The sequence below is a fragment of the Schistocerca nitens genome, chromosome 11 (genome assembly GCF_023898315.1).
Source record: "Schistocerca nitens isolate TAMUIC-IGC-003100 chromosome 11, iqSchNite1.1, whole genome shotgun sequence".
Classification (NCBI taxonomy): domain Eukaryota; kingdom Metazoa; phylum Arthropoda; class Insecta; order Orthoptera; family Acrididae; genus Schistocerca; species Schistocerca nitens.
In genome coordinates, this window is record NC_064624.1 from 87,472,792 (window position 1) to 87,499,798 (window position 27,007).

At 40.5% G+C, this 27,007-nt stretch overlaps 1 long non-coding RNA gene across 13 annotated transcripts in view; it reads right to left on the reverse strand.

The window, feature by feature from the left end:
• The window catches only part of LOC126212898 (uncharacterized), a 1,289,673-nt gene that overhangs the window by 495,510 nt on the left and 767,156 nt on the right, over positions 1–27,007 (reverse strand). For 5 of the 13 annotated variants that reach the window (XR_007540969.1, XR_007540973.1, XR_007540962.1 and 2 more), the window contains one exon: positions 20–76. The exons of 3 other annotated variants lie outside the window; for them this stretch is intronic. This is a non-coding gene — a long non-coding RNA (uncharacterized LOC126212898). Of the gene's footprint in view, positions 1–19; positions 77–23,064; positions 23,134–27,007 lie in introns of all 13 variants that reach the window. 5 more of the 13 variants (XR_007540978.1, XR_007540972.1, XR_007540971.1 and 2 more) reach the window with 1 other exon arrangement.

Below are 27,007 nucleotides of genomic sequence, written 5' to 3' on the forward strand. Positions count from 1 at the left end.
ATAAAACTCAGTGACTCACCAGATTTATTAGCAATGGGTGACTGCCAACTTCAAAGTCCTCCGGCGATTCATCAAGCTGGAAAAATTTACAACAGATGTCAGATTTATAATGTTTTCGTGGTGTATGAAATTTACATGATGGAAATTATGTTTAAAAGGTTTAATTCTCTGTTTCCTTGTGGTACATTACTGAATACTTTTGACACTTCACTTTTCACTTCAAGTAATCATAACAAGGGCCCACATTTTTATGACAAGTCACATTTTTTCCTGAACTTCATGGTGAATTTAACAACAATTTTTGCATAAATTCAGGTGTTATAGTATAGATAAATGTACTTCTATTATGCATCCAAAGTCATATTTACATCTTTTTTTTCAGTAACAGGTTATATTTCCGCCAACTTTTGCAAAACTTTATATATTTGTTGTATCTTATATGGACACACGAATAAAAACATGAAAATGTTGCTCACATGACAATGTTTCAGATTATAATGCCACAAATAAACACAACAATTACTACAAAGCTTTATTTATCATGACTTTAGTAGACTGGTAGAAGCCGACCTTGGGGAGAATCAGTTTGGATTCTGTAGAAATGTTGGAACATGTGAGGCATACTGACCTACGACTTACGACTTATCTTAAAATAGATTACCGTATTTACTCGAATCTAAGCCGCACTTTTTTTCCGGTTTTTGTAATCCAAAAAACCGCCTGCGGCTTAGAATCGAGTGCAAAGTAAGCGGAAGTTCTGAAAAATGTTGGTAGGTGCCGCCACAACTAACTTCTGTTGTCGAATATATGTAGCGCTACGCAGGCATGCTTCGCAGGCACAAAGACAAATACTAGCACCAAAACCTCTGCGTCAGTAAATAAATAAAAAAAAAAGGTGGAAGACGAGCTTTTTTTTTTCTCCGCCCCGAGTTTCGACCACTGCATTTTCATACATTATCCAACGAAGTAAATACAAATTCCGTATTGTTCCTCTTCGAACGTAGCAGCATTTCAATGTACTACGAAAATCCGACTGGCAAGACTGTTTGGGATATTTGTCAATACGGCCAGCTCTGCTTTATGAATTTTTTCCTAACTGTGAGAAGAAATGGTTGCTAATAGGAACTTTTATGAATTGTGCATCACATGCAGTATTCTCTTCACCATAAGAATAATACGAATATAAACATTTTGCCATGTATTCTTTCGTGTTTGCTGCTATCTCATTTAAATCCTGTCCGCCTAATAAACTACGAAACTAGAGTGAGACAACAGCAGACGCGGAAGAATATACATACCATGTCATGTTTATATTCGTATTATTCTTATGCCTAATAGTGATACAGTCAGAAATGAAGCACGGCAATTGATTAGATTTTTAAATCTAAGATGACTAATTTCTGTGCATAATGTAATGTACTAAAGAGGTGTCTGCAAAGATTTTCAAACGGAAAAAATTTTCACTAAATTCTCGTTCAGAACATCATCTATCATACGCAGTCTATTATTTGGTTCTTGTTGATCATTATCAAAGAAAGCAGCAGTGTAAGTAGCAACGAATAGCAGTCTCTTGCCATTGTTTCGCTAATGAGATGATTCCTCTCTTTGTTTTTTTTTAATTGTAAGCGGCGGTAGCACGCACAAAAGCAAGCCATGCCGCGAGCGGTGACAGGCCGTAAACCCTCGTTTTCAGAATGCGACAAACAATGCATGACACAGTACAGTAATACATTTTCAGCTCTGAGTGACGGAAACACCTATAACAAAGAGAACTGCACTTGTCAGATCAAAGAAAAATAAGCAATCAATTCAAACCAGACGAAGCACGTGAAAAAGGAAGGGTGCCCGTATAAATACGGACTGAGCGCCTGACGCATAACAACGGCTACCTGGTAAAGCTTAACTGCTAAGCTTACGACTTGAACCAAACTACTACAGCTGTATCGTCATTCATTTAACCTAAATTGTGTCTCATATTACAATGGACCAACTTTGTTTCGATTTGGAAGTGTGGCCTAAAACTTTTCTCTCCCCTTGAATTTCGAGTCTCAGATTTCAGGTGCGGCTTAGATTCGGGAAATTTTTTTTTCCTCGATTTCGAGTCTCATTTTTCAGGTGCGGCTTAGATTCGAGTGCGGCTTAAATTCGAGTAAATATGGTAAGGAAAGGTAAACTTATGTTTCTAGCATCTGTAGACTTAGAGAAGTCTTCTGACAATGTTGACTGGAATAGTCTCTTTCAAATTCTGAAGGTGCCAGGGGCCAAATGGCTATTTACAATTTTTACAAAAACCAGACGGCAGTTATACGAGTCAAGGAACATGAAAGAGAAGCAGTGGTTGGAAAGGGAGTGAGACAGGGTTGTAGCCTATCCTCAATGTTATTCAGTCTGTATACTGAGCAAGCAGTAAAGGAAACAAAAGAAAAATTTGGAGAAGGAATTAAAATCCACGGAGAAGAAATAAAAACTTTGAGGTTTACCGATGACATACTAGTTCTGTCAGAGACAGCAAAGGACCTGGAAGAGAAGTTGAATTGAATAAACAGTGTCTTGAAAGGGGGATGTAAGATGAACATCGACAAAAGCAAAACAAGAGGATAATGGAATGTAGTCGAATTAAATCAGGTGATGCTGAGGGAATTAGATTAGGAAATGAGACACTTAAAGTAGTAAAGGAGTTTAGCTATTTGGGGATAAAAATAACTGATGATGGTCGGGGCTATAAAATGTAGACTGGCAATGGTAAGGAAAGTGTTTCTGAAGCAGAGAACTTTGTTAACATTAAGTATAAGTTTAAGGGTCAGAAAGTCTTTTCTGAAACTATTCGTATGGAGTGTAGCCACGTATGGAAGTGAAACAAGTACGATAATTAGTTTAGACAAGAAGAGAATAGAAGCTTTTGAAATGTGGTGCTACAGAAGAATGCTGAAGATCAGATGGGTAAATCATGTAACTAATGAGGAGGTACTGAGTAGAATTGAGGAGAAGAGGAATTTGTGGCACAACTTGACAAGAAGAAGGGATCGGTTGGTAGGACATGTTCTGAGGCATCAACGGATCACCAATTTAATATCGGAGGGCAGTGTGGAGGGTAAAAATCGTAGAGGGAGACCAAGAGATGAATACACTAAGCAGATTCAGAAGGATGTAAGTTGCAGTAGTTACTTGGAGATGAAGAAGCTTGCGCAGGATGGAGTAGCATGGATGGCTGCGTCAAACCAGTCTCTGTACCGAAGATCACAACAACAGTAGACAAGTAGCATTACACACTAGTCAGTTTGCTGATGTAAGACACTGTTGGGTGGGGCCAACAAAACATTCTCAAAACTAACAAATGCACCTCCCGACATGATAAACATCGCACACGTGGTCACACTATTCAGTCAGAATATAAACTCAAGTGGTTCAACAAAAGCCGTCCATCAGCATGGAGTTGCAAGGTTTTGTTTGTGAGTTTGATGATAAGTTCTTCAGCACTGGTGGGGAAATGTTATTTTGTTAATTAAGTGAAGTCAAAGTTAGTGCAGAACAGCACTTTAATGTGCAACAGCACTGTAATACCACCAAATACAGCAGCTGTGTGAAGAGAAATGCTGAAAATGGCAGCAGACAAATGCTGTTAGTTGAGCAGACAGGTTCATCTTCAATTGTACAAACATTTAAAGACAGGTGAAATGATGGTGTCTTGCAACATCCCATCTGAGAAGCTGAAGAATCCACATTTCAGACAGTTCTTGAGAAGTACACAAGACATCCTGTTCCAGGTTAATCTATATTGAAAAAGAACTATTTATCGGTGTGCTATGAAGAGTAGCTCAAAAAAAAAAAATTTGTGTTGCTGAACTAAAGATCAACGTCCGTACACAAAGGTACCAATGTGGGTGGACATTATGTTGCAGATGTTATGGGGTGTTCTGAAAGTTGACAGGCCTGGAAAAATGTTCCTCCTAATGCGTGAAGCTCTTGAGAGAGAGTACAAAATTCAACAGTTGCCATTTTGTTTCACAACTCTGTGAAGCTACTGTGACAAGATGTTGTGAGCAGAGAAAATGTTTTGCTTCTGGCAACAGATGGTGCTTCATACACGGCTAAAGCAGCCGAGGGCTTCAAATTCTCTACCGCAGTATGGTTTATGTCATTTGACTCGTGCATGCGTTACGCAGAGTTGCAGAAGAGGTGCGATCAAATTGCTCCGATGTAGGAAAATTAATTACTTGTGGCACGACAATTAATGTGAACGTCCCGCTACAGGTGCTGAAGTCCAAGGAACGAGCACCTTCACTGCCCCTCCTTCCCCCACCCTGTGCTTAGATGATTGGATTCCTGGCTTAATGCTGCTGAATATTACTGGATGATTCACACTAAAAGAAAGGTAATCTTTTGTGAGCTCAATAGCTATGAATCAAGTGCTACCAAAACTGTGAAAGAGGTCTTTACACACACACACACACACACACACACACACACACACACACACCTTGTCTGGAAACTTGGCATCACCAATGCCAACTTTCCAGTGGTAACAAAAGCCATCACAAGACTGGCAGCTGCTGGTATTCAACTGCATTTTGGAAAATGATGTCAACAATGAAACAGGTCAGCAGTTATTGACCTCTCCTATCACCTTACTTAAAGAGGAGTTTAACAATGGTGTATTTCAGTTTCTTTGGAAAAATGTCTTGACTCAGTTGATGCATTACATATTTCCAATAATACCAGGCTTATTTTATGAGAATAAATCTTTAGTACTCTACTGGAACACCATCAAAACCAGATAAGTTTCTATTGATGAATAAGTTCGAAATGGAATGAAATTTTAATCATGAAATAACTGTTACACGATAAACATCACCGTGAAGGTTGACAAGTATCAGACTGGTGCTTCACGATATGACACTTGCTGTTTCTGTGAGTGCATTTAGTTGATTACACTGTCAGTTTTAAAAGAAAACAGCTGCAGATCCTAAGAACAAAATCTCTAACTGTGTGCTACCGGCCGTTCTGCCAAGTTGTCAGTTACATTTTATGCACAATCTTTCGACATCTCACGCAGCCGTCTTCCACGGATGCTATGAGTTTTGCTGTTACTCACTTCCCAGACTCCAACCAGACTGTGTGGAGTGGAGTCCACCCAGCAAGTGCACAAAACAGTAAAACTCACAGCACCTAAAGAAGAAGGCTCGTCCAGTTGTTGAAATATTGTGCACGAGATGGAAACGACAACTCAGCAAAACACCAGAGTGTACACCTTTGATCAGTCACCCTAAGATAACCAGAGAGGTCACAACAGTGTTGTTTAAAACACAAAATTGTTTGTCATGTAGCATTCCATACTCCTAGATTTCTGTAAAGCATCTGACACGGCACCACACTGCCGACTGTTAATGAAGGTACGAGCATACGGAATAGGTCCCCAGATTTTGTGAGTGGTTCAAAGACTTCTTGAGTAACAGAACCCAGTACATTGTGCCTGATGGTGTGTGTTCATCAGAGACAGGAGTGTCCCGGGAAAGTGTGACAGGAAAGTTGTTGTTTTCCTACATATGTAAATGATTTAGTGGACAGTAGTCTGCGGTTGTTAGCTAATGTTGCTGTGGTGTACAGTAAGGTGCCATCGTTGAGTGACTGTAGGAGGGTAGTTGATGACTCAGACAAAATTTCTAGTTGGTGTGGTGAATGGCTGCTACCTCTAAATGTAGAAAAATGTAAGTTAATGCAGATGAGTAGGAAAAACAAACCCACAGTTTACAAATAATGAGATGCTTGACACACTCATGTCAGTTAAATATCTAGGCGTAATTCAAAGCGATATGAAATTGAATGAGCATATAAGGACTGCAGTGTGGAAGGCGAATGGTCCACTTTGGTTTATTGGGAGAATTTTAGGAAAGTGAGGTTCATCTGTAAAGGAGACCACATGTAGGACACTAGTGCAACCTCTTCTCGAGCTCTGCTCGAATGTTTGTGATCCGCACTAGGTCGGACTAAACGAAGACATCGAAGCAATTCAGAAGCTGGCTGCTAGATTTGTTACTAATATGTTTCAACAATAATCAAGTATTATGGAGATACATCAAGAACTCAAATGGAATCACCGGAGGGAAGACAGCGTTCTTTTCGAGGAGCACTATCCAGAAAATTTAGAGAGCCACCATTTGTGGCTGACTGCAGAGCGATTCTACTGCCACCAATGTACAGTTCTTGTAACGACCACGAAGATAAGCTCAGAGAGATTAGGGGCCACATGGAGGCATATAGACAGTTGTTTTTCCCTCGCTCTATTTGCAGCTAGAACAGGAAAGGAAATGACTAGTAGTAGTGGAGCATGCCTTCCAACATGCACCATACAGTGGCTTGCGGAATCTGGATGTAGATGTAGATTCGTATGAACATTGTGATTTGTCATGTAGCTAATATGAATTTTCAATTCTTAAATCTACAGATTCAGATAATTTTAGAAGGAATGGCCAACAAGGAATGTTTTCCTTTTTATTATCAATTGTCAAATGTTCCTGCCCAAATATCTTTGCTTTCTGTTTGTAGTATATGTTGAAATCCTTTGCACCAGAGTACGTAACTTAACTCCGAATACTAGACCCAAAGGAACCTGTGCAAATCACTTTTCAGTTCAAGGAAATTTTTATTATAAGCAACAAAAATTGTTGTGACATAAATGTACCAGGAAGTGAGTGTAAGAATTTCGAGATCCATAAAGCAGCCTCTGCAAGAGGTACTACTTTACACAATATTCTTGCTGCTCATTTCTCCTGAATAAAAACATTATTTATTTTAACAATATTGTGAAAAGCCATACAGAGGACTAGAGGACAGACTGACGGATGGACTCTCTCTCTCTCTCGCTCTCTCTCTCTCTCTCTCTCTCTCTCTCTCTCTCTCTCTGCCACCTGTGGCCACTGTTGTTGAGCTGAGTCGTATATGCGCCCGACAGGAGCAGCTATCCAGTTGTGATGGTAAGGAGGCGGCATGGGGTGCAGAGTGGGGTGGGGGAAGGTGTGCTGCTTGTGGGAGCTTGCAAGGGGGCAGTGGGGATAGGGTAGGGCATTTAGGTGCAGTTGGGAGGTTTGTATGTGTGGGGAGTGGGGGGGGGGGAGGAGGATGAGAGGGGAGGCGATTGGGAAAGGAGGAGAGAAGAAGAGATGGGGAAAAAGACTAGTGACTAATGGGTGTGTTAGTGTAATAGAAGACCGTGTATTGCTGGAGTGAGAGCAGGGAAGGAGATAGGTAAGTGGAGGACAGGAACTAATGAAGGCTGAGGCCAGGGGGGTTACGGTAATATAGAATATATTGCAGGCGGAGTTCCCACCTGCACATTTCAGAAAAACTGCTTCCACAGGTAGTCCTACCTCTGATGGGGTAGAAGATGTCTGACCGGAGTATGTGGTTGGGAGAATGTACGAGATAGGTCTTACCTCTAGGTCTATTTCAGGGCACAGTGAGAGGTAGTCAAAACCGTTGCTCCAGTCGTACGTGGTGCCGAGGCACGAGATGAATGCTGCTCTGTAGCCAGATGGTGAGTAAGTAGGAGGTGGTAGATGGCTGGAGAGACAAGGTATGCGAGATCTGCTTCTGTAAAAGGTTGGGAGGGTAATTTCGGTCTGCGAAGGTCTCGGTGGGATACTCGGTGTATTTGCTCTGGCACTGCTTGTCCCTGCAGCTGGGATGACCATGGGTGGTTAGTCTGTACGCGAGCAATTTCTCGGTACGGAATGGGTGGCAGCTGTCAAAGTGGAGGTACTGTCCGTGTTTGGAAGGTTTGGTATGGACGGAGGTACTGATGAAGCTATCCTTGAGGTGGAGGTCAGCATTGAGGAAGGTGTTGAGGTTTTGGGGGAATGTGGCTAGGGTGACCTCACCCTCAGTCCAGATCATGAGGGTGTCACCAATGAATCTGAAATGGTGAGGGGTTGGACTCTGGGCAGTTAAAAAATATTGCTCTAGATGGCCCATGAATAGTATGGCATAGAATGACCCCATGTGGGTGCCCATAGCTATTTATTTTATGTGCTTTCTCCCAGAGGACAACTCCTTATGAACACTATTGGGGGGGGGGGGGGGGGTGAGCCAACATCAAACAACGAAACAATGTAAAATTCAGAACGAATGATATATTACGAATAAGTGTGGCTTCAGCTGCCAAAGTCCGCAGTCGTGTGTGTGTGTGTGTGTGTGTGTGTGTGTGTGTGTGTGTGTCTCTGTGTGTGTGTTTCTGACAAAGGCCTTGTAGGTCAAAAGCTTATTTGTGACAGTCTTTTTGTTGTGCCTATCTGCGACTCAGCATCTCCGCTATATGGTGAGTAGCAACTTCCATTTTCATAAAACAAGCCAACAGTTTGTTTTACATTTACACAGTGGAAGATGCTGCGAACAGTGTTACCTTTACTGTGTGGCCATTAATGTGTACTTCTGTTGCCACCATGTTTGAGTGCAGTACCCATTTCCAGCATTAAGTGCGGCACTATATACCGTACGGCCTAAACACTTCTTGAAACAGTTCACACATTCTAAGCAGCCACTAATTACACTATAGCTTGGAACATTATGGCGAACTCACTCAATGTGACCTTTCATACAAAATTAGGGTTTCAACACTGCTGTGGGCTTCAGCACAAAGACTGGTTTGAGGCAGCTCTCCGTGAAGTCTATCTTTGGCAAGCCTCTTTCCTGATCACAGTATAGGTGCAACAACCTGCATCCACTTCAGTTTGCTTAGTGTATTCAAACCTTGTTCTTCCTCAACAATTTTAACCCTATCCCCTCCATCACCAAAGTGACAATCCCTTGATGCCCCAGCATACATCCTCTTTTAGCCAAGATGTGACATAAATTTCTTTTCTTTCTAATTTGATCCAGAACTACTTCACTAATTATCCACTACCACTTATCTTCAGCAGCCTTCTGTAGTATGACATTTCAAAAGCTCTTCTCCTCTTGCCTGAAATGATGACCGTCCAAATTTCTCTTCCATACAAGGCTATACTTCATATAAAGACGTTCACAAAAGACTCCCAAAGATTTAAATTAATATTCAATATTAAAAATTTCTGTTTTTTAGAAACGATTTGCTCGCAACTGTGGCAACGCATTTGATACGCCAAGCTCGCGGAGACCGTTCCTAGGGCGTGCGACATCTCAGTTGCGAGTGGCAGTGGACGGCAAACTGGACGGCAGCGGCTGTGGTGAATTCGACAGTTCCGGACTGGCAATGTCACTGCCTTCTGCTACCATAGCACGAACTTAAATCCTCAGTGTGCAGAGTACTACAGCTTTTCGACTGGCTGCTCGGCCGGGTCACAGAAGTGGAACACAGCCTCAATCGCCTAACGCCAATGCTAACAGCGTGCAGCAAGTGTCGTTTTGGTGCAGCCAGTGGCAATGCCCTCTTAACACAATCTACTTGCCGACTTCTCGGCCCTGCCGTGGTTTGTGCAGCTGGCAGACACTGGGCTGCCAGCAGTCCGTGATAGGTGTGCTGCAGCAATTTGACTCTTACAGCTGCAGTCTTGTTTCTGTACAAGACATTTCTTTTCGCTCCCTGTATTTTATGCGTGACAACTTAAGAATTCCAAATAGTGCATTCCGAGCAGTGGCAGCAGGAGAAAAATATAAACGTATTAAAATCCGCAGGCTTTTGGAATCAGTGTCTTCTCCTCTCTGGTGCCTAAAGCTCACCAGACCTTTTCCTTCACCCCTCTTTCCATCCCTTTCAACTCTTCTGTCAGAAGAATGAGCCACTGGCTCTGAAAGCTTACAGATTTCAATATCTTTGTACATGTTTCCTCCTGCCGCCACTTGGTGAGTAGATTTTTTACCTATTCAATTACATTATATTTTCAAAAATTGATTAATTTTTTTGATATATTAAATAGTGTATTCCAGTCCACAGTGTCAGAGATTTAACACATCTATCTAAAATGTATGCTTCAATCTATCTTCTAAGATATATCATGGGTCATTATTGTCTCCACTTAAGGCTCTTCTGCCTTACAATACGCCTGAAAAAAGAATTAAACCTGTATCTCTGTACACTATATATTAAAAGTGACTAGTTAACATTAACTTTAATCCAAACACAAGGAAGCTCAATCACAACTAAAATAAAAAATGCAAAGTTAGGCAACATACGCAACTACACATTGAGCAACACCCTCAGTCCCACCAACGAACAATTGGTACTAACTGTACACAATTTTGACAGGAGAGTGCGTGACCGTGCTGCTAAGCAGACCCCATTTGTGGTTTGGCAACCAGTCCAAGTCCACAACAGAGTCATATGAATTTACCCTACATTATGTCTTGTAGCATTACAATGGCTGTCTGTAACATAATTACTTTCTCTGTGTCAACCAGCTCTGATTCCAGATGGATCAGCAGTGCAGAACCCTACTTTCGTTCTTCTCTTATGACATTGTGAGAGCCACAGATTGGGCCAAACAGCTGAACAGATTATTTCTAAACTTTCAAAAAGCATTTGAGTTGGTATGATGGCAATGCTTATGGACAACAGTACAACTGTATGTGATATCAAACAATATTTATGACTTCATTATCGACAATAGGCAGCACGCAAATACGGGCTGTACCTATAAGTATGACACATTATCCTGGTGAAAAGCAAATATCGAATGTAGCCTGCATTACAAAATTTTTGGGAAAGTTCAATTAGGCAGTACTTTTAGTTCTATATCTCTCACTTCCCTTCTTCAAATCCCACATAACTAAGGGTGAACCCCCCCCACCCCCGTCCCTCCCAATTTCTTTCTCTCTCTCTCTCTATCTCTCTCTCTCTCTCACACACACACACACACACACACACATAAACTCTCTACTCACACACTTAACTGCACCTATTGACAGTTGTGTTCGATTCAAGTAATCCAGCAATTTACAATTTACATTACATCATTTGTCAGTCCTTGAACAATATGCAAATCATCTTCAAGACTCACTACATTTAACAATAATTTCCTAACAATATGAAATCCCCGTACACAATGGCAACATTTGCAAAGAGCTTCACAGAGCTAGCAAGCTAGCCTACCTGTACACTTATGCACAGTAGGTTGGTTGGTTGTTTCGGGGAAGGAGACCAGACAGCGAGGTCATCAGTGTAGATGAAAGTCAACAGGGGGGGGGGGAATCAGTCAATAATCTGCCACTGATTAGAAAACAGATTGGAACACCGTGGTCTGATGAAAGAAAGAGACTTAATTCTGAAAGGATGAAACAAATTTGGGCACAAAGAAAGGCCAACCATCAAACGTGACATTGATGGATTGTACCTCGCGTGGTCCTACTGGGCCCATACGTGAATAATAATTATCTGTCACTTATTATAACTTCATCAATATCAACTGCATGTTGCTGTGGTCTTCATTCAAAAGACTTTTGTTTTATGCTGCACCCCAATGGTACTGAGTATGTTACACCATGAGTCGTCAAATGTCTGGTATTTTTACCACAACGCATTTATCAAGTGCTATAAAACAAGGAAACCCACCAATAAATTACAACACTCCACCTACTGACCTATACTGAAATATTTATGTCGGCCCACAGTGTAATGTACCTCAAAGCTCTTGTGCCATTAGGCGTCATCATCAATAGTAAAAGGCAACAGCAAACATGCACTGTCAAACATAAAACTCTTCCTCGAACAACTCATGTTAGTATCTTATACTCTCAAGGCACAGTTGTTGAACTAAAGCTGCTGCTGTCACCCACCAAAAATAGCACTCAACTGCAAAGCATATGTCAGAGCCCTCAACAATGTTATGTTCTACTGTAAAATTTATGAAAATCAAAAAGTTCTAAAAATTCTAAAAACAATTACTACACCTGTGTTCCATTGTGTGCATCCATACGGAAGACAACTGAAAACATTAAACCTAATGCCGCTAATTCGAATAAATCAGTTGCTGTTCCCTGAGGAGATATCGCTAAAGTGACACAAGTGTCGTCCAATTTAACACGCAAACTGTGCCTCGAGAGTGCAACGTGCCAATATGAGATGTTCTGAGAAGAGTTTTATGTATGACAATGCACATTTGCTGCTGGATTTTACTGCTGATGATGCCTAATGGCACAGAAGCTTTATGGTATGTTACATTAAAGGGAGATATAAATATTTTTATATGGGTCAGTATGTGTAGTATTGTGATTTCTTAACTGGTTTCCATATTTTATAGCACTCAATAATGAGGTAACATAGTCCCAAACATGTTGCGGTAAAAGTATCACACGTCTGACAACTGGTGGCATAACATCCTCAGTACCGATTCACATGCCTGCTGTACAATGGCTTTGCAACAGATAAGCAGCTTCCCACATCGGTGTATCCCGATCAGACCTCTTCTTCACGCACAACTACCACAATCTATATCTTTTCGGACCTGCTTCCCATAGTTACACCTAGGTTTCCCTCTACAATTCTTACCCTCTTACAACACGGCACTGAAAACGGGCTACTTCTGTTCTCAGAGAGCTGGCAATGACGTACCACATTTTCCTCTGACACGGTCCACTGCGTGGAGCACTAGAACCACCCTTCTGAGGCTCAAATCCATTCACAGGACACAACACTAGCACACACTCTCTCCACATTAAAGGGGTAGACACAGCACTGTCCACATCCTGGTGCAAGCCGGCCTACCTCAATGCAGGCTACCACTAGACACAGAGCTCCCGCCACATTGCAGCCCTCAACACTGCAAGTCTTCCAAAACAGTGCGGCCCTCGTGCAAACTGATGAGCCACCACACTCCCAGATGCGGCAGTCGTTTAGCGACACCACTCGACCCATCGTCAATCTTGCCACGACAGAAACACACAGTTAGGACACTGGACTGGCATTCGGGAGGACGACGGTTCAATCCCACGTCCGGCCGTCCCAGTTTAGGTTTTCTGTGATTTCTCTAAATCGTTCCAGGCAAATGCCACGACGGTTCCTCTGAAAGGGCACGGCCGACTTCCTTCCCCGTCCTTCCCTATTCCGATGAGACCGATGATCTCGCTGTCTGGTGTCCTCCTCTAAAACAACAGAAACACATTACAGAAGGAAACTGTGTTTCCATTTCAACCCAGCAGGTATTAATAGCTCAAGTCAGTAAAAACTTTTTTACTGTCTAGATCCCGTGCACTATAAAACATTAAAATGTGAAGACTAATTTCAGTTGACCACACAATCATCTTCAGATCACTCATGGTGAAATATGTATCAGCAGATAACATATTGAAAACTCTGCATCATCTAGAGTATTTACATAATTATAAGATGAGGTTTCTTTCCAAATGTGTCATTCAAAAGCTACAGGGTTGTCTTCAACTGGCTGATTGAACTACTTTTCTGAGGTCACCATTGTCACATTGTTTAGTAATGTGCACAGTAGTAGTAGTAGTATTACATTTACAGTGGTCATCATGATGATGAAGCTTTGTGCAATTTTATTTTAAATAATTCTGAAGGGCAGGGCTCGGCAAATGATACGTTCCGACAAGCTCGAGAGTTCCCGATACACTGAAGTGCTCGGTACAGTATCGACGTTACTCGAACGATCACGTGACACTGACTAGTGCAAGAGATACACAAGAAATAATGAACTAGCCACAACAGGCTATTGCTCTGATTGACATTTGACAGTTTGGTGAAACACAGGAGGAAATAGAATTAAAGTCTATCAACTTACAAGCTTTTGTTGTATTTTAACAGGTTTCCAATAAACATTCTCATACATGTATTAATATTCTATACAAATATTAATGCAATTTTTTAAGTAAAGGTAACATTCAAATATAGAAATTTTTGTTCTTCAAAGAACATTAGTTGATTCAGAAACCAGATCAAAATTTTATTTGGTTATGAGACACTGTAATGATTTACTACGTAGATTGCAAATGAGAAATTTGACCACTGTTCATGTATTACAATACCATGTAAAAACATTACTTGAATTTACTCAGCTGTATACCACGTTGGTGAAATTCAGTTGAAACAAGAAGGAAAATTAATATAGAATGACGTGGCTAACAAAGGAAGTATATCATATTAAACAGACTGTAATTGTCAAAGCAAAAATAAATTACAGTCGCAAGACCCGTTGTGGAGATAGTACCGACAGACGTCAGTAGATCGCAGGATGAGCTAAACTTCGAGAGTGGAACGGAATCTTAAATGCAATCTTTTATTTACATATTAGTTGGTGTTGTTACATATGACCTGCATACTAGCAGATATTGCAGTCTGTTTTTGACAGTTACTCAAGCTTGGAAGGAGAACAGTGACACCAGCTTGGCTGAGAGCTATGATGATTGCACGGAGGGAAGCACTGAGCCCGCAGCAAATTTCATCATGTTGTTATGCGTGGTAATCTATACCAAGTACTTTTGCTTTCTACACTGAAGAGCCAAAGAAACTGGTACACCTGCCGAATATTACGTAGGGCCCCTGCCAGCACGCAGAAATGCCGCAACACGACGTGGCATGGACTCTACTAATGCCTGAAGTAATGCTGGAGGGAACTGACAACAGGAATCCTGAAGGCCTGTCCACAAATCCCTAAGAGTGTGAGGAGATGGAACTCTTGAGAATAGCACGTTGCAAGGCATCCCAGATATGTTCAATAATGATCGGGAGGTTGATGGCCGGCAAAAGTGTTTATTTTTGTCCTTCAAAGAATAGTGTTCCTGGAGCAACTCTGTAGCAATTCTGGGTGTGTGGGGTGTCGCATTGTCCTGCTGTAATTGCCCCGCATTGTCCTACTGGAATTGCCCAAGTCTGTCGGAATGCACAATGAACATGAATGGATGCAGGTGACCAGACAGCATGCTTACATATGTGTCACCAGTCAGAGTCATATCTAGACTTATCAGGGGTCCCATATCACTCAAACTGCACATGCCCCACACCATTACAGAACCTCCACCAGCTTAAACAGTCAACTGATGCCATGCAGGGTCCATGGATTCATGAGGTTGTCTCCATAACTGTATACAATTTGAAACAAAACTCGTCCGACCAGGCAACATGTTTCCAGTGATCATAAGTCCAATGTTGGTGTTGACCAGGCCCAGGCAAGGCCTAAAGCTTTGTGTCATGCTGTCATCAAGGGTACACGAGTGGGTTTTCGGTTCCGAAATACCGTATCGATGATGTTTCGTTGAATGGTTCACACACTGACACTTGTTGATAACCCAGTATTGAAATCTGCAGCAATTTGCATAAGGGTTGCAGTTCTGTCACATTGAACAATTGTCTTCAGTTGTCGTCACTCCCGTTCTCACAGGACTGTTTTCCAGCCATTGTGATGTCGGAGATTTGCTGTTTTACCAGATCCCCGATAGTCACAGTACACAGTACACTCATGAAATGGTCGTACAGGAAAATCTGCATTTCATTGCTAGCTCAGGGATGCTGTGTCCCATCACTCATGCACTGGCTGTAACACCACGTTCAAACTCATTTAAATCTTGGGAACCTACCATTGTAGCAGCAGTAACTGATCTAAGAACTGCCCCAGACATTTGTTGTCTTGTAAAGGCAATGCCGACCTCAGTGCCGTATTCTGCCTGTTTACAAATCTCTGTGTTATAATAAACATGCTTATACCAGTTTCTTCAGCACTTCAGTGTGTGAACATCTACTGTGTATAAACTGCAGTTTGTCCAAATGCATTTGTAGTCGGAACTGAACTGACTTTAAAATTGGACAAATACTCAACAATAGTATTCATTTCTGCACGAGACAATAAAAGCCTAGATCTAGGCAAGTTATGTACTTCTGTGTTTCTTGCTGCAATGTTGTCAACACTCTCCGTGACGTATGACAAGAATGAAAGGGGGTGTATCAGGTGGTTCTACACAGAGTGGGGGGAGGTGACATGTTTGGAAGTGAGATTATAACATACTCATTTCAGGATAGAGTTGAAATCTGGTATGTATCCAGGAAAAAATAGCTGTGTTCTCAAATTCCAACATAACAACCACCTCAGAAATAGCCACATATTCTGAAGAAACAGCCATATGTTTGTGACAATGAAGGTGTAAATTTCACGGTTGTGCCATTAGGTTGATGATGGTGATGACCCAAGATAGTGGTAGCACACACTACAGGGATTGTAAGCATAAAAGGCAGAAAAGAAACCGAGCGAGGTGGCGCAGTGGTTAGCACACTGGACTCGCATTCGGGAGGACGACGGTTCAATCCCGTCTCCGGCCATCCCGATTTAGGTTTTCTGTGATTTCCCTAAATCGCTTCAGGCAAATGCCGGGATGGTTCCTTTGAAAGGGCACGGCCGATTTCCTTCCCCATCCTTCCCTCACCCGAGCTTGCGCTCCGTCTCTAATGACCTCGTTGTCGACGGGACGTTAAACACTAATCTCCTCCTCCTCCAGAAAAGAAAACAGTCCAAAAATTCATGTGAACAATTTCTTGTTGTTTATTTTATTTCTCCAAGTGTTATCAAAATTTAGACAATCAATAAATGGCAAAACTTTAGAATAGTTATAAGGTTACCTTTTTGGCAGATACTTTATGTCAATAAAACAGTTTGTAATTCTAGTTAATCAGAATCTGTTAAAAATAAATTTCTCTCAAGGAGCCTCTCATTAAAAAAATGAATAAATAAAAAAATTTTAAAAATTGGGCCATTTTATATTCAGGGGCGTCTTACACTCAAGTAAATACAGTATGAAGCTGGCAACGTGCCAGTATGAGTAACACCTTTGCAGCTAATCAAACACTACACTTCGAGATAATAATGTTTTATTAGTCAGCACAGTAATAAGACAAGCAACTGATAGCACACGTAATATCATAGTCCCACTTGCTACTTTAAGTAACACACATCCATTATCTGCACACACACTGATGCTCGCGCCATGGCAGGTAGTGAGGTACTGACTGCTGGAGCACACCATCTTTCCACCGTCGGTCGTTCGCGACATCGCTGACAGACAGGTGAAGAGTGGTGTAAGCGCTGAGGTAGCTACACGTTTTTATTTGTCGTTAATCACTTCCTTAACCTCCTGATGGATCTGTTATTGTGAAAAACGGCAAGTTCCACCACAGTTTGGAGTTGACAAACTGTAAATGAATGAGTTCAAAGGTCAGAGGAGGGCAATGGTGTATGGCCTTGAGTAGGACTGTCCCTAGTAGAGCACTGTGCTGCTCAAAACCACCTTCAGGTTGATGGAAGCTTACAATTTTTTCAAAACTGCTCTAAAATGCTATTCTTGTGGATGTGTCATCACTGGATTATATGCATCATAAAAATCTTAAAATATGCATGAAAAATGCCTAAAAATGCACAAAAAGTGCAGAAATCTGCAAGATCAAATAATAAAAAAACATAGGAGTTACTGCGTGCATTACATCTCAAAGTCGAGCCTGTGCATATCAATTACGAGGAAGAGTGCCAGCCATGCCAAACATCGGTACATTTAGAATGTTGATATCACTTTCTTAATAATTTCTGGTAGAGGTTAGAAAGGGGGGGGGGAGAGGCTTTCTGGGATTATTTTCTAAAAATTTGCAAAATGGGGACTCATATTGTATTTCAATAGTTGTTCCTTCTTCACTATTGTTGTCGGTAACAAACAGACGCGATGTGAGTTGACTCACGGCAAAACAATCGATACGTACAGGTCCAACTTCGAGATATACTGCACGCAGGGGGGGCACACTCAAAAACCCAGTAATATTTTATTTAAAAAACAAAACACAATCATGAATTTTTTTAACATCATTAACTTTTAATTAATACTATTGGACCAAAGCATCACTTAACAATTTATTTTACATTTTCTACTATTGTAAATACATACAAACAAGTACTGTTCCAAAAGTTTGGTGGTAAGATTGTGTCTTCGATCACTCAAAACATTTTTATAAGTAGAAAAGGACCACCCTACATCAACTGAGGTGACTGGGCAGTATTTGAATTTGGGTGCTATGTTGGCACTTACCGTTTCTGGTAAAAGTTCACCCGTCCCATTAATAAAACTATCAATATGGTACAAGGGTTCAAAGCCTGGGTTATTGTATAAAATGTTTTCAAACTTTTCTATAAGTTTTCTCGGGAATACCTCCGAAAATGAGCAGTTCACTAGAATAATTTCATTCATTAACTGAATAGATTCATTCAATGCCAAACCTTGAGTTTCAAGCTTTTTAATACTTGCAGGCATATGGGAAAAGTAGTGCTAATCACAGCAATGTCTTTTTTAATACCGGAATCATTAAAAGCTTCCTTGGATTGGCAAACTGCCAAAGCCTCTGCACTATTAAAGTCATTTACTACCCCTCTAATGGCCTTGAAATATTCATTGTAGAATGACACAGCTTCAACCTACGTACCCCAATGAGTTACGACTGGAATAATTCAATGATTATTAAGAATCCGCCTCAATTGCAAATAGAAACCGGATGTTCGCCTAGGTTTCGGCGCGGATAACCGAGCCTTCTTCGGAACACACTAAAACTACAAACTGTATTAATGCTGGGCGATGCCTATTTACGCAGTTTGTAGTTTTAGTGTGTTCCGAAGAAGGCGTGGTTATCTGCACCGAAACCTAGGAGAACATCCGGTTTCTATTTGCAATCGAGGCGGACTCTTTATAATCATTGCACATTTGGTAGTTTTTCTTTGTAGGTCTTGATGCGAGGAGGAGCCTTTAGAAACACTTTCTCTGTGGGTGAAATCAGTTTACTTACATTCAGCAAGGCGATGTGCTCAGTGAACAAAGCACATCACACGAATCAAATTACGATAAAATACTCTGAGGGCTTTTCCGGCTTTGATCATATAGGGAGCAGCATCTCAAATAAACACAAACACACTTGCATCTGCAGAAGATTCTGGATATATTTTTCTAATACCCTCAATCACAAATCTAGTGATCGTAGAATGATTTACTTTTTCAAGTTCTTTGTATAACACTAAATAGGAAGAAGAAGGCTCTTCTTTTAAAACACCAACAATTAAATTTGCAAAGTACAGGTCACAACTGTCTACAGTTTCATCAACTGAAATCCAGATCATGTTGCCCTCGAGTTCATTGCGTATTTCTTCCAGAACATTTACGCACATTGTCGGCATGTAACTTTTACACAATGTCGATTCATCTGGTATATTTTGATTTAAGCAATATTTCTGCAGGAAGCCTTAGAGGATAGAGTTTATAAGATTGTGAGGAGGAATATTGCTTGCAATGAATGCTCTGCACAGATCCATGTTAAACAGACTTTTTTGGTTACCTCTGGACAAGTCCCTGCTACTGCAACTTGCTGTTATCAGAAATTTTTGTCATCACCTTTTCTTCTGCATTCCTGTGATAGGAAGATTTGTCTCGGCATGCTGATCTACTTGAAACTTTTTTTTTCTTTTTGCACAAAACATTTTTTTTCACAGACTTGAAAACAAAATAATTCCGTCATATGTAAATGTTCCGGGACGGTCAGCTATCCACGAAACGACCATTCTTTTTTCGGGTGGTATGGCACACGACACGTTATACACTACACATCATTAACACGTTCAACTGTGTACAAGTAAGCAGAAAGCTAAACTGAAACAACGGATGTGCGACTAAAAGCTCGCGTAATTTAATTTATTTGTTGCGAACGCATACGGCGGGACAGTGGGGGGGATTAACCGGGGGGGCACAGGCGCAGGAGCACTGACTCTGTACGCCTCTTCCTGTTCCTATTCTGTAATGATTTCGCCATGCAGTGGGCTTTCGGTTAGCTATTACACGCAGTTTTAGGTGCGGTGAATGTGTGAGACATTAAAACTAGATAGAGCTAGAGACTACCCGTCTCAATTTTTAAAATATTGTAAACAGAGTGAAATATGTATCGTCACTAGTTTTCATTAAAATATGCAATAACTGGTGAAAAGGAGCGAAATATGCAAATGCGTATGCAGCATGCAAATGCGTATAATACGGTCCCTAGTCTTCACCAAACATCCCTCGGTTGGGATCGCGCCACAGCTTCAGCATACGGTCTATAGAGACTCATGCATAATGCTCGAGGATGAAATCGTTTTGAAATTTTGTCAACATGTAATTCGTAACAAGTATTAAGTTTGATGTCTGTACTTCCTACAAAAAGTACATAAAAATTCTCTAAGTTGACTACAATCTAGACCTCCGTAGTGCTGTTAATTGTCATTAGGGCCAGGGTTACATTTTTTCTTCATTTAGACAACATTTTCGCATTAAAATACATTTGCTACTTGAGTACCAGCAAGAACAATGATTTGCACAGTGGAACTGCCAACAGGGTTGGAGCCTGCAAAACCAGCACAGGTCCCATTCGTGTATTGCTGGTGGGAGCTGTCAACTGACAACTAATTTATATACAATAATATAATGTTGTGAAAAAGTTCGCATATTACAAATATGCACCAACGAGAGGCTAAAATGACAATATAACACTCTTCTCTCCCTTCACGAGAATCGCAAATTGTGTGGGCATAAGGGATGTGACTACACGATATATATAAGTCCGGATCAGTCCCGGGGGAACATTCAGATCGCCGAAGCAGTTAAGGTGAACGCTCGTAACAAGTGGAAAATTTGAGTTCGAGTCTCGGTCCGGCACAAACTTTCGTGTGTAACAAAATGCTGACATCGATGCAGATATGAAATAAGTAGATTTATTTCATAATGTTAATACACAGCTTTTAGGCATGCGTGTCTGAAGAGCATTATATTGTGATGATGCAGACACTGTATAAACACAGACATTTTATGATATTGCAGGGCCTGTGTTGTTAAAAGTATGATGCAATGTTCCTTTGGACATGCATGCATGCCCAAAAGAACAAGCACTGTGCTGACCACAGCCCACATGGAATACACAAAACATATTTGCAGTTGCAAATACGGACAACCATCAGCTGTATAATGGAATGAAAACAACTAAAATTTGTGCCATACTGGAACTCGAACCTAGGTTTCCTGCTTTACACGAGCGGTCACCTTAACTGTTTTGGCTATCTGTGCACAACTCTTCGCCAGGCCCAAACTTCTATATGTACCCCACGTACTGGAATTTCTCTCTCTCTCTCTCTCTCTCTCTCTCTCTCTCTCTCTCTCTTTTTGGCAAAATTCGCATCTATTTTTGTTGAGATTCATATTTCTTTTAATGATTAGATGCACCTACCTCAAAGGTTGTCACGTGAGTGATAATAAACAAAGCCTTATTTGTTTGAAACTGACTGCTACAGAAAGGTGCTGATTGGGAACTTTGTGACAGTAATGTTTGTTTTTGCAAAAACTTCCAAAACCTTTTTCTTCCAAACTAGCCTATGTTTTCTTCATTTGGCTATATTTAAGAATTTAAAAATGATTGTTCTGTTGAAAAGCCACAGCTTTTTCCTGACAGTGAGCTGAATGCATCTCTAATTTAAGGTGTTTCTGGACATTATCTCTCTTTTCTACACAATTCGATGATAACAAAATCTACAAAATATTAATTTCTATCTTTTGTGGGTATTCGTAGGTGTGCGACCCATGCTCTACAATGCTACAGACAGAACAGAGAAGGCAGTTAGCATAGGGGCAGAACTGAACATATCATAATGCTATGTTAACATTAGGAGAAGAATTTTGGCACATAGTGCAGACACTACAGGCTATAGTGACAGATGACCACAAGCATAAACAAACTAGAATTTTGACTGCCAGAGGGAAGAAGAGTGGTGCGCAGAAACAAACCCCGCCTCCCTTTCACATGGTAACAGCCAACAGTATTGTCAAAGGGATCACCCATCTCTTCTAACGTTGTAAGGTTCGTAATCGAAATCCGTAACAGATCAGGATTAGTAGCTTCACTTATTTCAAAATCAGAAAACAATAAGCAACACATGACACAAAATATTTGGGGGAAAGCTACAGCTCAACTGCTCGCTGATGTTAGCGGACTATTGTTAACGACTCAGTGCAGGCCTGATATCTAGCAGTATTCGATACAACCACTGCTCAGAAGATACTCCTCCTAATTTGCCACTTTAGAAATGACCACATTAAACCATATTTTGGGCTTTTTTAACAAACAAAGGTACACATTTCTTTGTTATAAAATACTAGGTCCCACAGCTGAGTACTACATTGTATTACACAGCACGTATCTTAAATAGACCATTCAACCGCCCACAACTGGCCTGGCATCAGATCATTTAGTGCATTGATGTGCTGTTGCATTTGTACACTTTCATTTTGCAGAAAGGTTCTTATACACATTACCTTTACAAATTGGCCTTCGCCAGAACATGCACAATACCATTAACCAAAAACTGGTTACATTTTCAATATTTTTATGCAGGAATCAAGCTATTTCAAATTATCTCTGATAAAATAGTTCATCTGGATACAATTTACTACGAAATAGCATCTAAAACGTAATTTTGCATTTTGAAGCAGAAACGTAAATTTTTCCAATCCCTATAAATTAAGTGCAAGAGTGCAGGTTGTGACGCACAGATGACGACATATGGAAGTGTTTCTTGTCATGACTCCTGTACGGATAGTCAAAGTGGTTATGGCGACCTAACACATAAACCGGGAGATCTGGGTTTGAGTCCCAGAGATCCGGGTTTGCGTTCCAGTCCAGCACGAATTTTCTGCCATCTGATTTCTCCTGAAACTGCAGCTATTGCTGGTTGTGTCCTTTTTCCAGTAACTGAGCAACGACAGTCTTTTCATCTATTTACACATCTACAGTACTTCACTTGCCTGTCCCTGAACCACATGCACATCATCAAGTTCTCCAGCATTTAACAATAATTTTCTAGTTATGTGAAATCACTGTACACAACTGTATCATTTGCAAAGAGTCCCTTAGAAATATCTACCTAATCTGTGTGTGTATACACAGTACAATTGTGGCTTATTATAATGCGTATTCTCTAGTTTGACTTTCAACTATAGTATATAAGAAATTTTATGTATATGCGTTTTCTACTACTGGTAAATGAAATACAATTAACAGTTATCTCATTACTTCAGTGTGTAACTGACAGTCAAAATTTCATGAATACTTACACCTTCCTCTTCTTTGAGGAATATCTGGACCGGTGAGAGTGTGGCTGCTTCATCCACTTGGTCATTTATCTGCAAGTGGAAAACAAATTAGTCAATGATCTTAATAAAAAAAACAGCACAAGGAACTTTTATACAAATTTTAAACGAAAAATAATCAAATACAGCCAACTGAACTTGGAAACTGAAGACAGAAATGGAAATGCGTGCAAACAATTTCCAATATTTCCAAAACCATCTCAACTACGAAGAACACAGAAAAGTGATCTCGAAGAGCTCGACAACCAGCCCTAACTCTAAACCGTCCATCACTGAGGAATTACAGTCATTTCAAATCTCAAAAACCACAAGGTCTCATAGAGACCAAATCGAGCTGAACTTTGAGGAAAAAATGTCACAGACGCTCACCACAACTTTTTTGAAGAAATATGAATACATGAAAAACCCCTGATGAATATAAGACGGCCCTCATCCACCCACTCCATAAGAAAGTGTCCCAAGCAGATCACAACTATGGAGGAATCTCCCCCTAGACATAACATACAAGATACTCTCCACAGTCTTACTAAACAGAGCAAAATCCGTTAGACAATTAACTTGAAGTATATGAAATTGGCTTCAGGAAAGGAAGAGCCTGCCCAAAACAAACGCTAAACCTCAAAAACTTCATGACATACCAAAAATGAAGAGCAAAATGATGTGTTGTGACTGTTATTGAGTTTTTAAAATCACGCAACTCAATACACCAGGAATCCCTTATATATACTAAAAGAATTAGCCCTAGATAACAAAAAATATAAATCCAATCACAGAGACCCTTATCATCACATATTCCAAAGCCAAATTCATGGGAAAACACTAACCCTTTTGAAATAAAAACTGGTATAAGCTAAGGAGATGGAATCCCCCACTGCTAGTTAAGTGCTCCCAAGAAAAACTTGTTGGACAGACGGGTACACAGAGATAGTGGAATCTGTCTAGGAGCACAAAACAAAAGGCATCAAAGCCAACTATCTAGCCTTTGCAGGTGATATAACCCTGCTAGCTGAGACCTGGGAAATAGCCAAAGAACAGACCCTTGAACAGAAAAAAACAGGTCTCAAAACCCTCAAAAAGACCAATGTAACAACAAACATAAAAAACCCACCACTAAAATGTTGTGGGACAACAAAAAGTAGAGATAATCAAAGAACTCAAATACCTTGCAGAATCCATCAGCTGGAATGGGCTCGAGAAAAAGGCAATGGAAATTAGAAGTAAAGTTGATCTGGTCTTCTATCTCGCAAAAAACACATACAACAAAAGGTCCCTCTCACAGAATGCAAAAATAAGCATTGTAACAGTGTAGTAGTCAAACCAGAAGCCCTGTATGCAGCTGAAACACTATCACCAACCATGGCCTAGTTGAAAGACTGGAGATAGAAGAAACAAAGATATTAGAAACATTTCTTGACCCCAGATTTCACAACAATTAATCCGCACCAAAAATGCAACCCTTTACCAAACTACCGAAAAACTCTCAGACACAATTAAGACAAAAAAAATTCATTTTTATGGATGCATCTTCATTCTGAACCAAAATAGATCAACTGAATAAATTATGACTACTTCTGCAGGAAAAAAATGGATTACTGAAATGGAAAAGGACTTCAGATAACTCCAAATCACAAGATCTATGTTCAAAAATAAAACGGAGAAAAAGAGAGAGGAGGAAAAGAACACAATGGGAGGGAGGGAGGGAGGGAGGGAGGGAGGGAAGGAGAGGGTGGGGGGGGGGTTTCCAAAATCAAATCCAAACGAACATCCACGTCTCTGAAGAAGATAGGAAAGCAAGGTCAAATGAATGAAACAATACTGAGCTGCTAACAGAAAGGCACAAAACATTAAAAAGTGATTAATTTAACATATCGCAAAGTCGGGTGAAACAAAAATAAAAAGAACACTCTGCCGTTATTATAATGTGTGGTTTCTAAATTTCCTCAATATTAAGTGTGTTGTTGTTGATGATGTAGCCTTCAGTCCAAAGGTTGGTTTGATGCAAATCTCCATGCTAGTCCATGCTGAGCAAGCCTCTTCATCTATGCACGATACTGCAACCTACATCCATTATAACCTGCTAGCAGTAGCCAAACCTTGGTCATTATCTCCAATTATTAACCCCCCCCCCCCCCCCCCAGTTACTTTCCCATTACCAAACTGGTGAGTGCTCAGTATGAGTATTATTAACCATACCCTTCTTTTAGTGAAACTGAGCCACAAAACTCTTTTTGGGCGAATCTGATTAGTTATTCTATCTACCCACCTGATCTACAGCATCATTTCAGAGCACCACATTTCAAACGTTTCTATTCTCTTCTTGTCTGAATTGTTTATCAACCATGTTTTATTTCAGTACCGGTCTACACACCAGACAAATACCCTCAGAAAGGACTTCCAAACACTTATACTTTTAGTTTGATGTTAACAAATTTCTCTTTTCTCAAAACACTTTTCTTGCTACTAACAGTCTAAATTTTATATTCTCCTTCACTGACCATCATCAGCTTTTTGTTGCCCAGATAGAAAAACACATTTCATTTCCTAATCTAACTCCCTCAACATCACGATTCATCTACCTTCCACTGACCTTGTTTTACCTTCGATGGTGTTCATCTTACAGCCTCTGTTGAAGACATTACACATCCCACACCACACTGCTCTTCCAACTAATTTGTCGACTCTGAAGAAATTACAGTGTCTTGGGCAAACCTCAGTTTTTATTTCTTCTTCCTGAACTTTAATTTCATTTAAGAATTTCTCCTTGGTTACCTTTACTTCATGCTCTACGTACATATTGAAACACATCGAGGATAGGCTACAACCCTGCCTCACTCCATTACCAACCACTATCTCCCCCTCACGTCATTCAACTCTTTGTGACTGCTGTCTGATTTCTGTAATAGTTGCAGATACCTGTTTGGTCACTATAATTTATCCCTGTTATCTACATAATTTCTAAGAGTATATTCCAGTCAACATTGTCAAAAGCATTCTCCGATTCTGCAAATGCTATAAATCCAGGTTTCCCTTTCTTTAACCAATCTTCTAATATAAATCACAGGGTCATTTTTTCCTCACATACCGCTACATTTCTCCACAACCTGCACTTACCTTCCCTGGGATCGGTTTCTACCAATTTTTCCATTCTTCTGTAAATTATTTGTGACAATATCATGAATTATTAACCAGAACAAATTTTCACTCTGTAGCGGAGTGTATGCCATTAGGAAACTTCCTGAGCCACAGGCTAAACAATGTCTCTGCAACACCCTTTCTTCCAGAAGTGTTAGTCCCACAGGTTTTGAATGAGAAGTTTGGAAGGTAGGAGATATACTGGCAGAGGTAAAGCTCTGAGAATGGCAAAGATCTCTGGTTTGAGCCCTGGTCCAGCGCACAGTTTTGATCTGCCAGGAAGTTTCATGAGTTATTAAACTGATAGTTTGTCTGTCTCATATATCTTGCACAGCACATGCAATAATTATATAATGGTTGGCGCTCTCAAACATATCAGTAATACTGGGCCAATGTTGTCTCAGGGTATATACGCTGACAATGAAGGGGGGGGGGGATTTTTCCCAAATTTCCCAGTCAAAAAATAAACTTTCCCTGTGTTAAGTGACAGTATACTTTTCCATGGCGCTGCCGAACTGACAAATTCTTTGAATTGTAAAGGTATTATATACAAGCGTAGAACTTCCCGGTACTTCAGCAAAATATAACTTGTTTTGGAAAAATATTTGATGCGCAGCATCATGTACAGCGCATATTTTCAAATTACAAAAGTATAAATACGAATTCCACCAATTAAAGCATGGTATCTTTCGAAGCACCGAAAACGAGATTGCGATGAGCCATTACCACCAATCATAGCTCAAGTTACAGTACTCCCCAACCAATGACAGCAGAT